This window comes from Moschus berezovskii, chromosome 4, assembly GCF_049115385.1.
Source record: "Moschus berezovskii isolate FMDL1 chromosome 4, NW_MosBer_1.0, whole genome shotgun sequence".
Classification (NCBI taxonomy): Eukaryota; Metazoa; Chordata; class Mammalia; order Artiodactyla; family Moschidae; genus Moschus; species Moschus berezovskii.
Window position 1 is genome coordinate 110,705,395 of NC_142463.1, and position 17,028 is coordinate 110,722,422.

General features: G+C 51.5%; 1 long non-coding RNA gene across 2 annotated transcripts; it reads right to left on the minus strand.

Moving 5' to 3' along the window:
- Positions 1 to 683: 683 nt before the first annotated feature.
- LOC148778203 (uncharacterized) lies at positions 684 to 15,737 on the minus strand. 2 transcript variants are annotated; one of them, XR_016037138.1, is made up of 4 exons: positions 15,614 to 15,737; positions 3,423 to 3,540; positions 1,411 to 1,873; positions 684 to 1,084 (listed from the first exon to the last, which is right to left on the minus strand). It is a non-coding gene; the product is annotated as an uncharacterized LOC148778203 (long non-coding RNA). The 2 variants fall into 2 exon arrangements; XR_016037137.1 differs by having other exon boundaries at positions 1,411 to 3,540.
- Between the last annotated feature and the right edge of the window lie 1,291 nt (positions 15,738 to 17,028).

Genomic DNA, 17,028 nt, shown 5'->3' on the forward strand with positions numbered 1-17,028 from the left:
CTGGGAAGTCCTACCTGCTGTCTAACCTGAATCCTTCTTGTTAGGCATATTCCTCCCATTCTGTCTCTACTCAGGGTGGAGAGAGAGGAAGCAGGAGTGGGTGACCCTGTGAAGCAGAGGTGCTCTTTCTCTCTGGTCTGTTCAAACCCTGGAGAACATTTCTAAGGATGTGTCCCATCGCGGCCAAGACAGAGGGCCACACAGTGACCTCCCACACAGGCACTCCAGGGGAGCATCCCCATCCTCTCTCATTCTCTTGGTTCTTGGGATGGCACCTCGGGGCCTCCTTGGCTGGGAGCGTCAGCCCACTGCTCTGAGCTGGAACTGACCGGATCATGGACGGTGTCCCAGAAGCCTGGGGCGGCTCGGAGAGGCGGGAGGAGACCTCTGCACGCAGCCCACCCTGCACAGGTGGGAGTTCTGTCTGAGTGAGGCTTCCCCATTTTGTTGCCGTGGTGGCTTCTACAGCGCTGGTCTCTCAGAGCAGCGATCCCCAACCTTTTCAACACCAGGGACCGGTTTTATGAAAGACAGTTTTTCCATAGACCTGAGTGGGTGGATGGTTTTGAGATGATTCAAGAGCATTACATTTATTTTTGTGTACTTTATTTCTATTATGATTACATCAGCTCCACCTCAGACCATCAGGCCTTAGATCCCAGAGGTAGGGGATCCACGTCTCAGAGGGAGCCTGGTACCACTCTCCTCTCAATCAGCCCCTCCCCTGCCCGGGTGCATCCACTAACACCAGTAATGTTGTTCAGTATTCAAGAGTCTTTATTAGACATAAGATGGGACTTCCATCTCAGAGAAATCTCAGCTCAGAAGACACAGGAGAAACCAGGATGGGCTGGGATGGACAGCTTGTAGACACAGCAGCAAAGGGGAGGCAAAGTTGAGGTGGCTCCAGGTGCCAATGGGCTGCCCAGGCTGGAGGCAATGGCCTCTCCACTTCTCTCCTGCACACAGGCTTCTTGAAGGAGCGACTCAACTTGCTAGAATTTAGCCTCATCTTTCAGTCAATCAGGAAGGCTTCTCACAGGGCACCCAAGCCAACTGGATGAAATAGGTTCTTCTTTTTGGTCTGAAAAGAAAAAAAAAAAAAGAAAAGCCAAGATTGAGAAAGGTTCTTTTTGGACGGAAACCTTAGCAGGAGACAGAGGGCAAGTGTCCAGTGGCCAGGAAAGGTGAAAGACCAGGGAGGGCTCCATGAAAAGGGGGCCACCATGACAGTGGCCAAGTCTAGGCATCTCTTCTAGGTGCTCTATCCAGGGCCATGGGGGGGAGGGGGAGCGGGAGGGGAATGCCCAGGGCAGGAATTCTGATCCCCAGCAGGGGAGAAGCTAGGTGGTAGCCCAGGGGACTTGCTTCAGGAAGATGGGAAGCATATTTCCTTGGTCAGGGACTAACCTGAAAAGATTTTGTTGACTTCTACAGCTCCTGTGGCTTCTTCCCCAGCTACATCTTCAACCTGCAAGGACTGTTTTAGCATTCCTCAGACTTCACTCCTGCACCTGAGAAGGAGGGGCCTTCCTCCCCTGAGAACACGCAGAGAAGCCCCCCTGCCCATTTGGTCCTCTCTCCTTTCAGTCCCTCTGCTTGTGTTTGGGACATGTTCTGCAGGAAGTCGGCACAGGGGAGGGAGACAGCATATGCTCTGGAATCCACCAAGCCCCATTTGATGCCCAGCCCAACTTCCAAGCCCTCTGACTTGGGGCTCCGATTATGGCTTTGTAAAGTGGAGACAGTATCACCAATTTTTCAGGACCATTGGGTGATCAACTGAGACAATGGCTAAGAAAGGGTTTACACAAGCAAGGGGTTGCCAAAATCAAGGCCAGTTTCTTCCTTCCTGGGTGGTGGGAAGCTGTACCTAGGAAAGAATAAAATCAAGAGGGGTTACACAGAAATCTGGTGTTGGGAAGGATTGAGGGCAGAAGGAGAAGGGGACGACAGAGGACGAGATGGTTGGATGGCATCACTGACTCGGTGGAGATGAGTTTGAGCAAGATCCGGTAGCTGGGGAAGGACAGGGAAGTCTGGCGTGCTGCAGTCCATGAGGTCGCAGAGTATCGGACACGACTAAGTGACTGAACTGAACACAGAAATCAGGCATCAGAAGCACAGTTGTGGGCACAGCATTCCTTTCCTGCCCCACCTGGAATGGGGAGCCCCCCAAAATTCACCTCACGCGACTTCTCCAAGGGCTCTAAAGTCTGAGAAGAGAGTTTCAGAAAGAGGAGGGCATCTGGGCCACAACCTGTGCTGCCCAGCTCTGCTCAGATCGGGGTCCCCTTCCTCCCCCCTAGACTTGCAATTCTTGCCTCCCTGTCCCACCACCCCTTCTCCTGCCCTGCCCCCAACCCACCTTTGCTAGGTCCCCAACCTTGATGTGTCAGGGGGTGGGGATGGGAGGGCCGCCTCACCCATCATACTGGAAGCTCAGTCTCCCTCAAACCTGGGCTCCTTCAGGCCTGTGTCCCTGACCCCTCTTGGTCCATTGCCCAGCCTGGGCTGGCTCCTAGAGGCCCTGAGGTAAACCAGCTGCTCCTCAGTGTCCCCACTAAGTCCCTCCGCAGCTCCCTTTGCCCTTCCTTGCTCCAGATCCTCAGCCTGTCTGGGAAGACTGCTAGCCCCAGGCTGGCCGGATCTGGGGAAACAACAGAGAAGACGGGGGTCTGTTGCGGCCTGGGAAGGGGTGGCAGATGAAGCTCAGTGTGGGGCCCTCCCCTGGGTGGGGGGAGGGGTCCAGACGGAACAGCCTCCGCCTGTTACACCCTCCCAGCTCCAGACGGAGGGAGCATCTCCTAGCAACCGTACAGTAGCAGGGGGCTGGGAAGAGGGTGGGGGCTGGGAAAGTGGGGCGGGGAACAATGACATCATAAATTATCCCCAGGCCCTCCCCATCAGCCCACCCTTCTTCAGCTGAGAATGGCCTCCTTTCTTCTCCACCTGCTCCTCATTCAGGATGCCCCTGCAAAGCTGGCCCCTGTTCGAGGCCCCTTAGAGGTGCCCCTCTAACTCAAGGTGACCATTCTCGGCCTCGGCTTGAGCTCCAGAGGGAGAGAAGTCTCACCATTCCAGGATCTCTTGGGGACCCTGTTGGATGGAACCTCCCCTATGACTGGATGGAGGAGCCTAGGAGACTATTACTTTCCAATGGTCTCCTGCTCCTGCCTCTTTCTTGGGTGGGGAGGGGGACAAGGAAGGAAAATTACAAAGCATTTTGTGACACTGACTCTACTTCTCTAAACAAAAGTTTTAGACTTGGGACCTCCAAGTCTTTGAGGGGCACTTGAGCCTCTCACCAATCTATCCAAGTCTCAGTTCTCCTATCCCAAGTCTCCTATCTCCTATCTCCTATCCTGGAGCCCAGGAAGCTCAATAATGTGGCTGAAACTGGGGGGTGGTTCCTTCCTTACCTCTCAAATTAGCCATGTCAAGCCATAGGTCAAAGAACTGGTACTTCAGCAGTACAGATCTTGGTTAGACATTGGAAAGGACTTTTCAAGACAGGAATAAGCAAGATCATGGAATTTCCTGGTTGGAGAGAGGAGAAGTCTGTCACAGAAACAGGAACCTGAGTGGTACTCTCTTAAATTTTACCTCATTTACCTCACATATTAAATAACACACAGGGAGTATTTAGCAGAGTCTGACACATAGTAAGCCTCCTTTTTTTTTTATTAAAAAAGTCATACATTAATATGAATTTTTATTGGGTGGATATCAGGAAGAAGGATAAATCCCCTGAGAACTATCTCCCATCCTCCAGGAACCCCATGGGAAAATCCGGATATGAGATCGTGCCCCGAGTACAAGATGGCAGCCAATTGCCATGGTAACAGCAGAAGAAGGAGTCTGGTTGGTTGCGGGGGCAGTGCCGGGAAGCCAGCTGGTGCCGGATGGACAAACCCAGCAGAAGGTAACCCCAGCTGGGTGACACTCATGCCCCCTGTGCCCAGGGCTCTCCCTCCATATGCCAGCCTCAGCCTGGCCCTTCCCTCCAGGCTGAAAGACTCCAATGCTATCTGTGGGAGATGATGCCAAAATCATTCCCTCTCCTGACTCTCGCCTGTGTACAAGGGATGACTGCTCAGAGACAAAAGACCCTCCTGTTCAAAGTCTCCCTGGCCCACAGGCCAAGAGATCCAAATTGGTCTGGATTCAGTGCATTCCTGACACTGATAAGGAACTATAAAATCAGGGACTTGGGAGGGTCCAAAGTGGTGGGGCTTGGAGGTACCACCTTGAACACCTTCAGTGTGTGTGGGGGGTGGGGGCGGGTCACAGGGTCTGGCTAATGCTCCCTCTGGTGAACTCTGAGATGAGGGGGCAGAGCAGGTCAGGGCAACGCAGGGGAAATCGGGCTTCACTCCGCCCTCCCTCTCTTCCCAAAAGTGCTGGACAGCGTCCACACAGGGCCAGCGGGAAATTCTTCCGGAGACGGATGAAAGAAGCTGTGGCCATGGAGTCCATTTTGCCACTTAGTTAAAAACAAATGCCTCCCAAGCCAGTCTCAGCAAGATGCTGGCCCACTTGAGATCAGAGAGAACCAGCCAGTCCATAGAGCCTGGCCAGGCCTCCCAGGCAGGCCAGAGTGCCTTTGCTCATCTCCCCAGCAATCCACTCCCTCATTTCCAAACTTTGGAGGCCTTCCTTGATTGTCCCCACCTGTCTATAGTGGCCCCTTTAACTCCGCATCCCTCAGTCCCTCTGTGTCATTTAGAAGGGACACTGGACATCTGCACACAGTCTTGTAAAACACTTTCATCCACACTGATCCATTTGATCCTCAGGATAACTGTGGAAGGAAGCTAAGATCCAAGACATTAAGTTACTTGCCTAAGGCCACGCAGCTAGTAGGGCTTCCCAGGTGGCTCAGTGGCAAAGAATCTGCCTGCCAATACAGGAGAAGCAGGAGAGGCAAGTTCAATCCCTGGGTCAGGAAGGTCCCTGGAGAAGGGAATGGTAACCTCCTTCAGTATTCTTGCCTGGAGAATTCCAGGGACAGAGGAACCTGGCAGACTACAGTCCATGGGATTGCAAAGAGTCGGACACCACTGAGTGACTGAGCATGCACGCACACAGCTAGTAAGGGAGGGAAGACAGAATTTGTTTCTTGACCAGCCTGTCTCCAGAGTCAAAATCCAAAACCTCCTTCTTTTGCTCTTCTTCCTGTGGATGGAGCCCCTCTACCAAATCTGTGAGCAATCTATAAACTGAGGTGTGTCTTCTATCATTCAACCACTTCCAATGCCCCCAGTCCAAACCTTTACTAGCTAGGAGACTGTACCCAATGGGGGTTGGAGGTGGGGGTTGGAGGTAGGGGAGCTCTGACCCACACTGCTGACTAGTCTACGTGACACTGAGGCCAGGCAAGGAGAGAAAACCCCCTGGGTTTGGAGACTGAAGGGACCTTAGACTCCTTTTGAGCTCTGGTCAGTCTTGAATTTCCACCCTCCCAACACAGCCGTCTCTAGAGGGGTAGCTCCATACAAAGCTGGAGGGGACTCTCTGCAGAGAAGAAGAAAGAGAGCCTGTGTGGGGCCAGCTTCAGAGGCACTGTGGGAGGGCATGTACAGTTGGGAAGGCAGGCGGGACAGGCCTTGCAGTCACACCTGAAAGACATGGAAAGGGAGCAGGGGCAGGGCCTTGGTGTGGAGAGAGGAGCCTGTCCTGGGAATGGCCTCCCCGGCCAAGTCTTGGCTTCTATTTCTTCTAGGACTTGATTAAAGCTTGAAGCCACCCCTTATCCTCCCTCTCCTCCAACCCCATTCCAGCCCACCCGCAATGGGCACTGAGAGCTAAGCCCCCTCACCTGACAGGGCCACTTCCACAGCCACTCACAGAGAGGCCTTTGTGCAGAGGCTGGGCCTGGGGGAGAGGCGGTAGGCAGCACCCCCCACCATGCTCATTCCACCCTAGTGGCCCGCAGTGGCCTCATCCTTTCCTCAGTTGCCCCTCCAGCCTCTCACCCCGTCACTGGGTCACTGGAAAGAATCTCCTCAGAGCCTTGGCCCGCCCCGTTCCTCCCTTGCACTTCCCATCACTCTCTCCTCCAGGAAGTTTCCAAGATCCAACCTCTCTGTTTTACACTCCAGTCCCCAGAGGCCCATGCCCTGCCCTGACCTCAGGGCACTGAGCCTGCAGGTGCGTGTGGCTGAAAGGAGTGAGGGTGATTCTACATGGGGGAGAGGCAGAGACCCTTCTTCAGGTGACATTGTCCTTTCATGATCCTCCATTTGTTCAGTACCAGCCAGGAGGAAGTTCAATATCTGGTTGGTGCCGGGCTCAGTGGGCAGCTAGATTCGGGTATCCCCCTGCATGCTGCAGGTAGGTGTGTGCTGCCCCTGAGCCATACTCTACACCCAGCATCTCAAGCTGTCAGCTAACTTCCCAGTACCCCTATCAAATCCAGTTGCCCTGGGGAAGCACATAAGTCTCCTAATAACTGGATCTCTGACTCCATTGCCCATCTCCTCACAGTCCAGACTTCCTCTGACGGACACTGGTCACCTGATGTGACCTGCTCCTCCATACCTTCTTGCCTTTACATATGCTACCCACTCCCCACTAGGCACTTACTCCAGCTCCTTAGACTGTTAGCTCCCTGCTTACCTTTGATCGCGTTTATCCCTTTTATTTGATTACTTATCTTTTGGCGCCCCCCCAGGAAGCCTTCCTCAACTCCCCTAAGTTATCCCAGGGCTTCAGCCCCCATGCTGTTCCCATGCAAAGGTCTTCCGGACCACAGCCTTCATACTATCTTGTAATCACTTGTGTCTGCCTCCCCACTAGGTGTCTAGGCCCTCAAAGCAGCTTTGTATTCCACCTTCCTCTTCAACATAGCACTTGGCGCACAGTAGGCACTCAATAAATGCCTGTTGAGTGAACGAGCTGACAGGTAAGGGAAAAGAAGGCATGGATATGAGAAGCGCTACAAAGGATGAAGGGATGGGTTCTTATGTGAATGATCCGGGTGAAGGGGAAGAAGAGGGCAAATCCAAGGATAATGCTCAGGATTTGTACCTGAGGACCTAGAAATTTAACGATGCTCTTGATAGAGGTAAGGAAGCAGGAACGTGGGGCAAGTCTTGAAGCACAATGCTGAGTGAATAAACATCTGAATGCCCTCCCTATGTCTGAGGAATGGCCATCTCAGGAGTTTTGGAGGGAGGCTGTACTTATATGCCGCTGCAGAAACCAAAGGATGAGATGGTTGTATGGCATCATCGACATGAGTTTGAGCAAACTCCAGGAGTTAGTGAAGGATAGGGAAGCCTGGTGTGCTGCAGTCCATGGGGTCACAAAGAGTCAGACATGATTGAGCGACTGAACAACTTTCCCAGGTTTCCTTGCAATGAGGGCCTGGTCATGTGATCCAGGATTAGCCAATCAGATGCATCACTCCAGTCGGATCTTGGAGCCTAGTGGCAGGACCACAGGTGGTAGTTAGGGTACCAATCTTGAGTTTAAAGAAATGAGTGTTAATAATTCCAAATGATGGTTGAAATGATAAAAAGTAAAAGGATGTGAATGGAAAGGAAAAATAAACTGAGCAAAATCTTGGGAAACACTTCTGGCTGGAGACTTGATCTAGCAAGAGGACTGAATGACTAGAACCCAGAACACATGTCAGGGATACAATAGAAGAACCAAAGGCAAAAGGAGAAGACAGCAGTATGAAATGTTCCCCAGAGGTCACCAGGCTTAAACAAGGGCCACTGGGTCTGGTTGAAGAGTCTGTGAGTGGCTGGAGAAGGTACGGGTATGACCAGTCATGAAGGTGGAAGCCAGACTGATGGACCGAGGAGAGAAGACTGGGAATTTCATCTCAAGTACATAGCCGCCCTCCACAGACGACTCAAATTCTCAGAGTGCCCTGCCTGCCCGCATCTTTGCCCCTTCCCCCTCCTGCAGAACTCCCAGTTCTGATTCCTCCAGTTGTTTGTTTTTTTTTTTTAACTATTCATCGTCCTCCAAGTCCACTGACACTCAGTGGTCTGGAACTAAACTCAGCACAGAGACCTCTCTGCCACCCCTGCTCCTGTGTGAGACTCACGTCTCTTCTGGCTGCCGTCCCTCATCTCGCCCTCCTTCCTCCTCTCCCCATCGTCTTTTCCCAATTCTACTAGGAGGAAGACTCAACAAAGTTCCTGGTCAGCCAGAAAGTCCTTCTTGTGGCCTCACCTCCCTGCATGCCCTCCAGCTGGGGCTGGCTCTCAGCCCACGCCTGTCAGAGGCAGCCATTTTATAGGTTCCGGCTACCTAAGATGGTGGCCTCCCTCTTCCGTTCCCACAGCCTTGCTTCCTACCCCTGCCCCTTTCTTTCTGAAGCCCGAGTCCAGCAAGGTGGGGGGCCAGGCTGGGGAGCCAAGGCTGGAGGAAGCAAGACAAAAAATGGACAGAGGAGCCGGCCCCTTGGCATCTCTTTTTGGCATTTGAGTCCGGCTCAGGGAGGGAGAGCAAAAAGGAAGAAAGAAAGTAGTGTGAGTTTTTATTTCGGTCTTCTTCCTGCCACCTCCCCCTCCCCAACACACATACTTTGATGAAAACAAAATCTCTCCCCTTTTCTCTCTTCTCCAGCCCCCCTCCCCTTTTCTCCTGGCTCCTACCAAGAGCCTCCTGGAATGCAAATGAGTTGTATTATGCAAATATATGCAAATCAGGCTTAACGAGCGGAAGGAGGGGCAGAATGCCTAATGAGTAATGGCGGAGGGTGCAGATGGAAGGTGGCAGGAGTGACCCCCTCTTCTCCGTTCCCACAGCCTGGGGGCTTGCTGGGAATAGTGAGGTGTCCTTAACTTCTGGGAAAGAGAAGAAGGTCAAGGCCCTGTCACTTCAGCTGAGAAGGCCTAGGATGACCCTGGCTATAGGTGAGGGACGGTAGAGCTTGGAGGGAGAGAGGGTCAAGTACAAGGGACTCTCTTACACAACCCTGCCCAGAGACTCTGGATATACCAGCCTCCCTGCTTATATGGTCCGCTGATGGCTGAACCTTCAGCTGAAAAGAGGGTGATGCTTATGCACACCATGGCTTGTGCATCAGAAAGGAGGATTCCCAAGGGAAGATTCCCAACCAGACCCAGGTTCTTCCTGGGCGTGGGGGGTGCAAGCTGTCTCTCTTTGTGCTTTGGAAGGTGGGGGTTGGGGTGGTTGCCGCGGCAACATAGCATGGAACACCCACCTTCCCAACATCCAGCCCCAGAGGACCTAGAGAGTTCGGGGGGATAATGGATTGACACCCCCTGATGCCCCCACCACCTGGCACTGCCAGCCGGAGATGGCGGCATCAAATCCTAGAGAGAATGGCCCCTTTGTTTCTAGGCTTTCGGTGTTGGGGGAGCAGGACTGGGCACACAGAAGGGCCTTTCCCAGGCCCCGTTCCAGTTTGTGTGACTCTTGCTGGCCTCTGGAGACTCCTTGTGGCCATCCACTGCCCTCTTTGCCCTGGCAGATGGTTGCCTCCTTGCCTTTTCTCCCATGGGCTTATCAGCTCCTGCTAGGTATGCCTTCCCCTGTGCTTCTCCCTGAGGCCTCCCTTTCAAGCCTACTCAGACAGAACAGTCAATTCCAGCTCTTCCTGGCTTGTGTGAACACCTCATATGCCCGGACATGCATCCTGTCCTTTTTTGTATGGGGACAATTGGTGAACTCTACCTACCTGCAATAGGCCTGCTCTACCCAACTCAAACAGGGAGAGTCCTTAAAGAGGTATCAGATACAATAAACAGAGCCAGGATGGAAACCAGGAGCCTGGCCTTTCCAAAGCCAAATCCAAAACCAGGATTTTGGCCTTTCCACTAACTAGCTGAGTGACCTTGGTCATATCTCTTCCACTCTCTTGGGAATCTGTAAAATGAGGGATATAGAGTTGATGCCATCTAAGGCTCTACCTGATCCACACACTGTTTCTTACATGTTGTTATTGTTTCATTGCTCAGTTGTATCTGACTCTTTTGCAACCCCATGGACTATAGCCCACCGGGCTCCTCTGTCCATGGGATTTCCCAGGCAAGAATACAGGGGTGAGTTGCCATTTCCTCCTCCAGAGGATCTTCCTGACCCAGGGATCCAACCAGGGTCTCCTGCATTGGCAGGTGGGTTCTTTACCTCTGAGCCACTGGGGGAGCCTGAATCTTATATGAGCTTAGCTTAAATTCTTCCAGAAATTTAACCCTCAACCTTCCTGCTGCTGGAGCCCTCTCATTCACACTCTCCAAAGTGGACAAACCCAATTTCCTGGAGATGGAATGACAACTGCCCTCAGCCTTTTCCTCTCCCTGAGACTTAACAACTGCCTACAAACAACTCCCAAAGGTTAAAATTCTAGTCTTTGATATATAACCGTGCAGACAGGATCCCCTCCTAACCCCTGCAAAGGGGGTCAGCACAGCCACCTAATTTGTCGCCTGGGAGCTGTCCGTGGTGCTGGATACGGTTCTGGTGCTCTTGTTGAGGAAAGAGGGCAGGAGAGTGGTGGAACACCCATTCACCCCAGGTGAAAACTAAAGGGAAGAGAAGAAGCAGAAACATTTGGAAACAGTAAGGACAGGGGCAGATGTATTTCTGAAGAAATACATCTGTATCTCCTCTCTGAAGATCTCCAAATAGCCAATACTACTTTTGGGGAAGAAGAGATCAAGAGTCAATGAAACTCTGAACCTCACACTCCTTCACCCCTAATGATGTAAGTGTCCCGGATTAGCTCAGTCCTCATCTGGATCCTACTTGGAAATCCACAGGGAGATGGAGTCATAGTTCCTGCCCTTAGGGTATAGTTCAGGTTGAAGCAGTTGATGCATTACAGACTTCTAAATTCCACCCTAAATTCTAAGTCTCCTACAAGGGATTCAGTAATAAAGATGAATAAGATATACAATCTGCCTGATAGTATTATAGCTATTAGGAGCTTGAGGGGGTGGGTAGAAAGGTAGGAAAGATAGGAAAGGGCATGTGTGTGCCTGCTTGTAAGTGTACGTGTGTGTGTGTGTGTGTGTGTGTGTGTATGAACGTGTGTTTCCCAGGCAGAGTGATAAGACTATATCAGTGGTTCTTAACCCTAACTGCACATTTAGAAAAGCCAAGGGAGGTTTTAAATGATATTGATGCCTAGGCCTCATTCTCAGGCACTCTGGGATGTGCTGGACCCACATATCAGTAACTTTTAAAAAGCTTCCTAGGTGATTTTAGTGCATAACCAAGTAGAGAATCACTGGTCTGGAAGAAAGCAAATGTGAAAATTTTCAGGGGTTAAGCCTGATCAGCTGGAGGAAGAGGGCAAAGCTAGGGCCCCTGAAGAAGGGAATGAATAGGGAGGAGAAGGACAAGCCCGTGTAACTTCCCCTTGCCTTGGAGTTCTCAGTGGCCCCAAGCCTGACCTGGAGACTGACTCCGGTGTTGGGCCTGTCTCTTCCCTGCTGTGAGAGCTCATAACACCCCAAAGCAATGAGATACACTTCCCCCCACCCTAGTCCCTTGCACAGAGATAGGGAATGGGTGCAATAACCCCAGGGGCATGCTGTTCCCTTTCACCCAGAAGGTCCCCAGGGAGGCAGTTGTGGAAGGTAAACAGCAACAATGGTCTCTTTCAGTGTCCAGATTCCAACCCTTCAGTCCAATTAGCAGACACAGCAAACAGCAATTCAGCTGCCTTCAGCCGCTGTCATAACAAACTCAGAGCAGCCTTAATGGGGGGATTAGGGCAGGAGGAGGGGGTGTCACTCTGAGCCCTGGGAGAGCCTGTGTGGCAAAGAAGGGTCCCCCTTTTCTCTAACTCTCTCCTATCTAAATACACTCCGGCCCAACCTTACCTTCCATAGCCCCACTCCTCATTCTCCTTGGAGCTCCGAGAATGTTTTTTATAGTTTTGCGTATTCTTTCTTCCCAGTGATTTTAGAGCATTAACCGAAACTCATTTAACAACTAGGGAAGTTGGCACACCCTTGCCGAGACAGTGCTATAACTACTCAAGGTCTCTGAGGTCTCAGTAGCAAAGGAGGGAAGAAAGAAAGGTCAAATATCCCCAGAATATCCAAGTGGACAGGAGGTGAAAAAATAAATATCAGGATTCCCACTCCCAAGCCTTGGGAAGTCCAGAACTCAAGAAGGACTTCCAGATGTAGAAGAATGCAGAGGGGCCTGTGCTCTCTGGTGAGTTATCCACCTTGGGACTCAAGAGTAGGTGGCTGAGAAGATGGAGGGTGGGCCTGGGAGGCCAAAGGACAGAAACATTCCTTCTGTGAGTCACTGAGCAATGAAGAAAAGTCTGCATGCTCTTTAGTTTGTTAATTACACCCACTATCTAACTGGTCCTTTAATTTAATAAACTCTTTTTAGTAACTCTAGAAGCTTAATCGAATAAATTTAGAATTGTCATTTATACAAGCCATATCTCTCAATCTACATAAGTCAGTTTACCAGTCCTAAGTACTCTTACCAATACATGGTAAGATTTATTAAGGAGAAAAAAATACAAAGGTCATTCTGCTACGTGGACTCCAGCCTCTTTCCTTAACAGACTTCCCAGAGTCTGTTCCTCTTCCCCCAGGCTTCAGACACTGCTTCCTCAGGTCCCAAGAGTCCCTCCTTGATTTCAAAGCTAGAAGAGGAGGAGGAACTTCCTTAAATTTAAATCTTTTGAGATCCTCAGCATAGAATATGCCAAAAAGCCGTCCTTTTTGCATTCTGAGATCAATCATATGCTTTCAAACAGTTGTTCCAAACTGTAGCCTTTATCCCCTCTGCAGTCAAAGGATAACTCATTACCTGTGGGTATCGTAATGTATAAGATCTTTATTTATAGAGAATTCTTCATTTGTTCCATGTAACAACCCTGAGGATACAAATTCTTACCCCCACTGAACAAATATCTGATCAGAAGCTGGTAAATAATGGCACCTAAACCTAGACCGTATTCAGTCACATTTGCTCATTCTCTTTCTCTCCCTAGACTTCTGACTGTGATGATTTCTATTATTGCAAGGATCTTTCAACAAAACCCTTTTGATGCCTAGACCTATGAAAAATTTGCCCCAGGGTGAGGGTGTGAGTGAAAATTCAAAACTTGAGACAAATATTTAGAAGAAAATTGCCTTTAAACTCCTGGACTCAGAATTCAATAGGAGCGGGTATTGGGATAAAGGACTGAGGAGAGAAATGGGTAAAGAAACCAGCTTAGAATTTGTTTTCCAGTAGGAATAGGTAGATATAGCAAGATGTGAACAGACCTAAAAATTCTTGGACACAGAAATGTAATGATGCAAAAGAGAAATTTCAACCCTGCCTCCACGCATCCCCATTCCATCAGTTCTCCTACGGGGTTTGGCTGAAGAAGGTGCTATTTGGTATAAAGGTTGGGGAAGGCAGAAGGAGGGCTCTGTGGTGTCACTGTGATGGCAGCATTTGGTAAACCCCTCCATATTCCAGAGTGTCTCTTCCTCTACTGGATTTATAGCTATAAGTAGCCAGGAATTCCTAATCTCACATCAGAGCTTCCTACCCATCATGGATCGCACACCCAATCTCATAGCAGCTCACAGACCACTCGGTTTCTCACCCTCATAAGCAGACATATACAGCTCACAAACATGGCCACCCATCATTCTCTTGACAACCCCATCTATACACCCACACATGAGGCAGATGCAAACTCTCACCCCCTACACTCTCCTGGCTTCTATTTGCCCTTTCCACCGAGGAGCTTGTTTTGTACGATGTAAACCCTCAACCCACCACTTCCCTCAGGCCCCTCTATTCTCCTTTGGAGATTCTGTGGTCAAATGTGCTAATAGATATGACAACAATAATAATATAAACCCAAATTGTGTGGCTAATAATATAGGTTCTGAGTCTCATGTGGATGAGCCTTAGCAGATCCAGAGTACATATTTCCAACCAGGTATAAGAAAAGTTTAAAAAAAAAACAAGGTCAACCCATGTTCACAACCGGGCCTTGTATCTCTCAGTGGGCTTTCCTTCTCCCCTGGTGCATGGGTTCCCTCCCCGCTCACCCCCTTCTCAGTCTATCCACCTTACCCTCTCAGTCCTCCCTTCAGGCAAGTGTAGAGAAGTAGGTAAGAAAAAAAGTACTGGATTTGAAACCACTGAGTGACATTAGCGATTCATTTGAGTCTGTGGCTCCTGTTTGTAAAATGCGGTTAATAAGAGCTACCTCACAGGGCTGGAGGATCAAAGAAAGGCTTGTAGGCAGAATGCTCTTACGAGAAATACGGTGTGTGGCGTTAGAGATTATTAGTGCCTGCCCCAATCCCACTCCCTTTCTCCCTAATCCTGTCTCCAGTTGCCTCCCCCACCCAAAAAAAAAAAGCTAGATTTCAAAGAGCTGAAATAGACAAAAAGTCTGCTAATCTCCCTTTCCTCCAAACCTCGGAAGAAAGAAGACATATGTACTCTGGACTCTCTGAAGCCCAATTGTTTTAGTTTGGATTCCCCAATATTCCTTCCACATAATATATAATTGAATCATAATCTTCTAGCTATAAAATCAGCTCCTGGGAGGAAATTTTAAACTTACATGGGAAACAGGAGTCAGTACAAGGTCATTTGTCCAGTTCTCCTGCTCTCTTTAGACTCCTTACTGCCCTGCCCTGTGTTCTGGAATGCGGGGGTGGGGCGGAGGGGGGCATGGTGGGGGTTTGTTGGGATGGAAGAGGTGGTAAATGCACAGGGAGCTACTTCTACTTTTGCTGCCTGTTACTTTTATTCTCCCTAGTGACTAGACCATCCTCCACTCGACTGCACCTAAACACTCTTTTGCTTAAAATATTTAGGTCAGGCCAGATAAATGGATTCTTTTAGGAAAGGCCCTGATTAATCTCTCTAATTCTTTGCTTTCTCCCAGCAGCATAAATACCAAGCTACAAATTCCTTTGTGTTTGAGCTCCTTGAGGCCATTTGCTCTTGGAGATGATTTCCAAGACAGTGAGGATGGGGTGGGAAGGTAAGTGTGTCCTGAAAGACCCCATCACAACCCCTTTGGTCAGTGAAGACAAAGCTGGCATGAGAAGCTTTGCAAAACATCAAATTCAGGTCCTGAGTAGGAAGAAGGAAAGAATATGAAAACAAGGGGGCTGAGAAATACTTTCCACTCCGTTGCCCACAACCCAGCCTGGGCAAAAATGCTCCCCAGCCACCTTGTCTTCTTTCTGAGCAACCCAACCTGGACCCCTCTACTTCCAGCCTCCCTCCGCCTACCTCTCTCTTCGCCACTCTCAGCACCCGACCAAGCTGGACAGACCGATGGGGTTTTAGGGAGATCAAAGCCAAGACTAGCATTCTCAGGTGACCTCCCCCAAACTCTCCGGCCCCAGCAATAGCTGTAAATAGCCTGCGGGAAGCTGTTTCCCAGCGCCCGCGGGAGAGGCCTGGGCCAGGAACCCCAGGCACTGTCCGCAATAACCCCAAAACGAGATTTCAAGAGATCTCTCCCTTGGAGCAGCGTTCCCGGGCGGTGACCCAATCCGCTGACTGCCAGAAAAGGCCCGGTCTCGGGAGGTAACCATCACGCCCTTTCTTAATACCCCGCAACTCGGCGGTGGAAGGCATTGCATCGCGCCTGGCGAAAGTGAAACAGGACTGCGACTCCTACCTGCGCGGACCGAAGTTGGAGGGTGGAAAGACGCCCCAGCCGGTGCGGTCTTGAGTCCCGAGGGCCGCCGGGTCCTCTTCTCGCCTCCCACGGCCCGTGGGTCCTCACGGCTTTAGCCCCTCCCTTAGGCCTCCCGCCCGCCCGTGCCGCCAGCTTTCCAGGGGCCCCTCTGCGCAGTGTATGGGGTTATTTTTACTTTCGGTTATCTAGCTTTATGAAGACTCCACACCACTCATACAGCTAGATAACCAAAGATAACAACCAACCCCGCCTCCTGGCTGCAGTCGCCGCCTCTTCCACGCAGCCGCCCGGCTGCCGCTGCCCACGCCTGTATCGCCGCAGCCTCCTGGTCGCCCGCAGGTGGAGGTTGGGGAAAGGGTACACTGGGAGAGGGGGAGGACAGAGAGAGAAGCAGAGTCCAAGACAGAAAAAGACTCAGAGACGCTGCGGTACAGACACGACAGAGACCGAAAAAGGCGTGGAAAGATGCGACGGCCGATGGCGTCGAAGTCCGGGAATCGCCCCCGGATCTCAGAAGCTTGCGATGCCTGGTTTCCCGCTCCCCATTCGAGCCAGAAGCCAGAGTGCCGCTGGTCCCTGGGAGGAGGGACTCGCAGGCTTTTCGTGCCACCCGGGAAGACCTTCAGGGACCGAGGCAGAGGCCTCGCAAACCTCACGGGGTCTACACTGCCCCCTCCTCTGGAAGAGCCAGCCGCATCCGATAGCCTGAGCCTTGGCTTTCAGCGAAACCCAAGCCTCCGCGTGGGGTCGTAGCGGGGAACAGCGGAGCCGACTCCACATCTCCCAACTCCCGAGGGCGGTGGAAGCGAAGTGGAGCTCACGCCGCGGGGGGGGGGGGGGGGGGAGGAAAAAGCTGGATGCTAGCCACCGACTAAAAAGGGCAACGGGCAGCGAAATCCTGGGGGTAAAACCCCGGAGGCGTCCCAATAGGAAACAGGGAAATCCCGGCAACCCAAAGGGAGAGGGAAATGGGGGCGGGGAGGCAAGCCGGAGACTCCCCAGCGAGTGTCTCTAGAAGGACAGGGAGAGACACCACGCGGGAAGGGATCCGATAGCCACCCATGAGATGGGGAAGGAAGAAGAAAACGGAGGGCGGGCCGGGAAGGTGAGCCCAGCCCCTGGGCCCACAGGACCCCCAGAGAAATGGCTTTGTACAAAGAGGTCCAGAAATCACCCAGGGCTGTGAAAATGGCCGGGGGTCCGAAGCCAGAGGAGGTGCCGTAGGTTGGTGGGGCTTCCGATCAGGAATCGGAGTCAAGGAGGTTCCGGGAGCCCCGAGGAGGGTGTGGGGCTCGGCCAGCCCCTGTTGGCGGAGGCCCGGGCACGGAGGCGCCGGATTCCAAGGCGCTAGCCCACCTCGTGTCCCAAGCCAGCCAGGCCACTTACATCGAGCC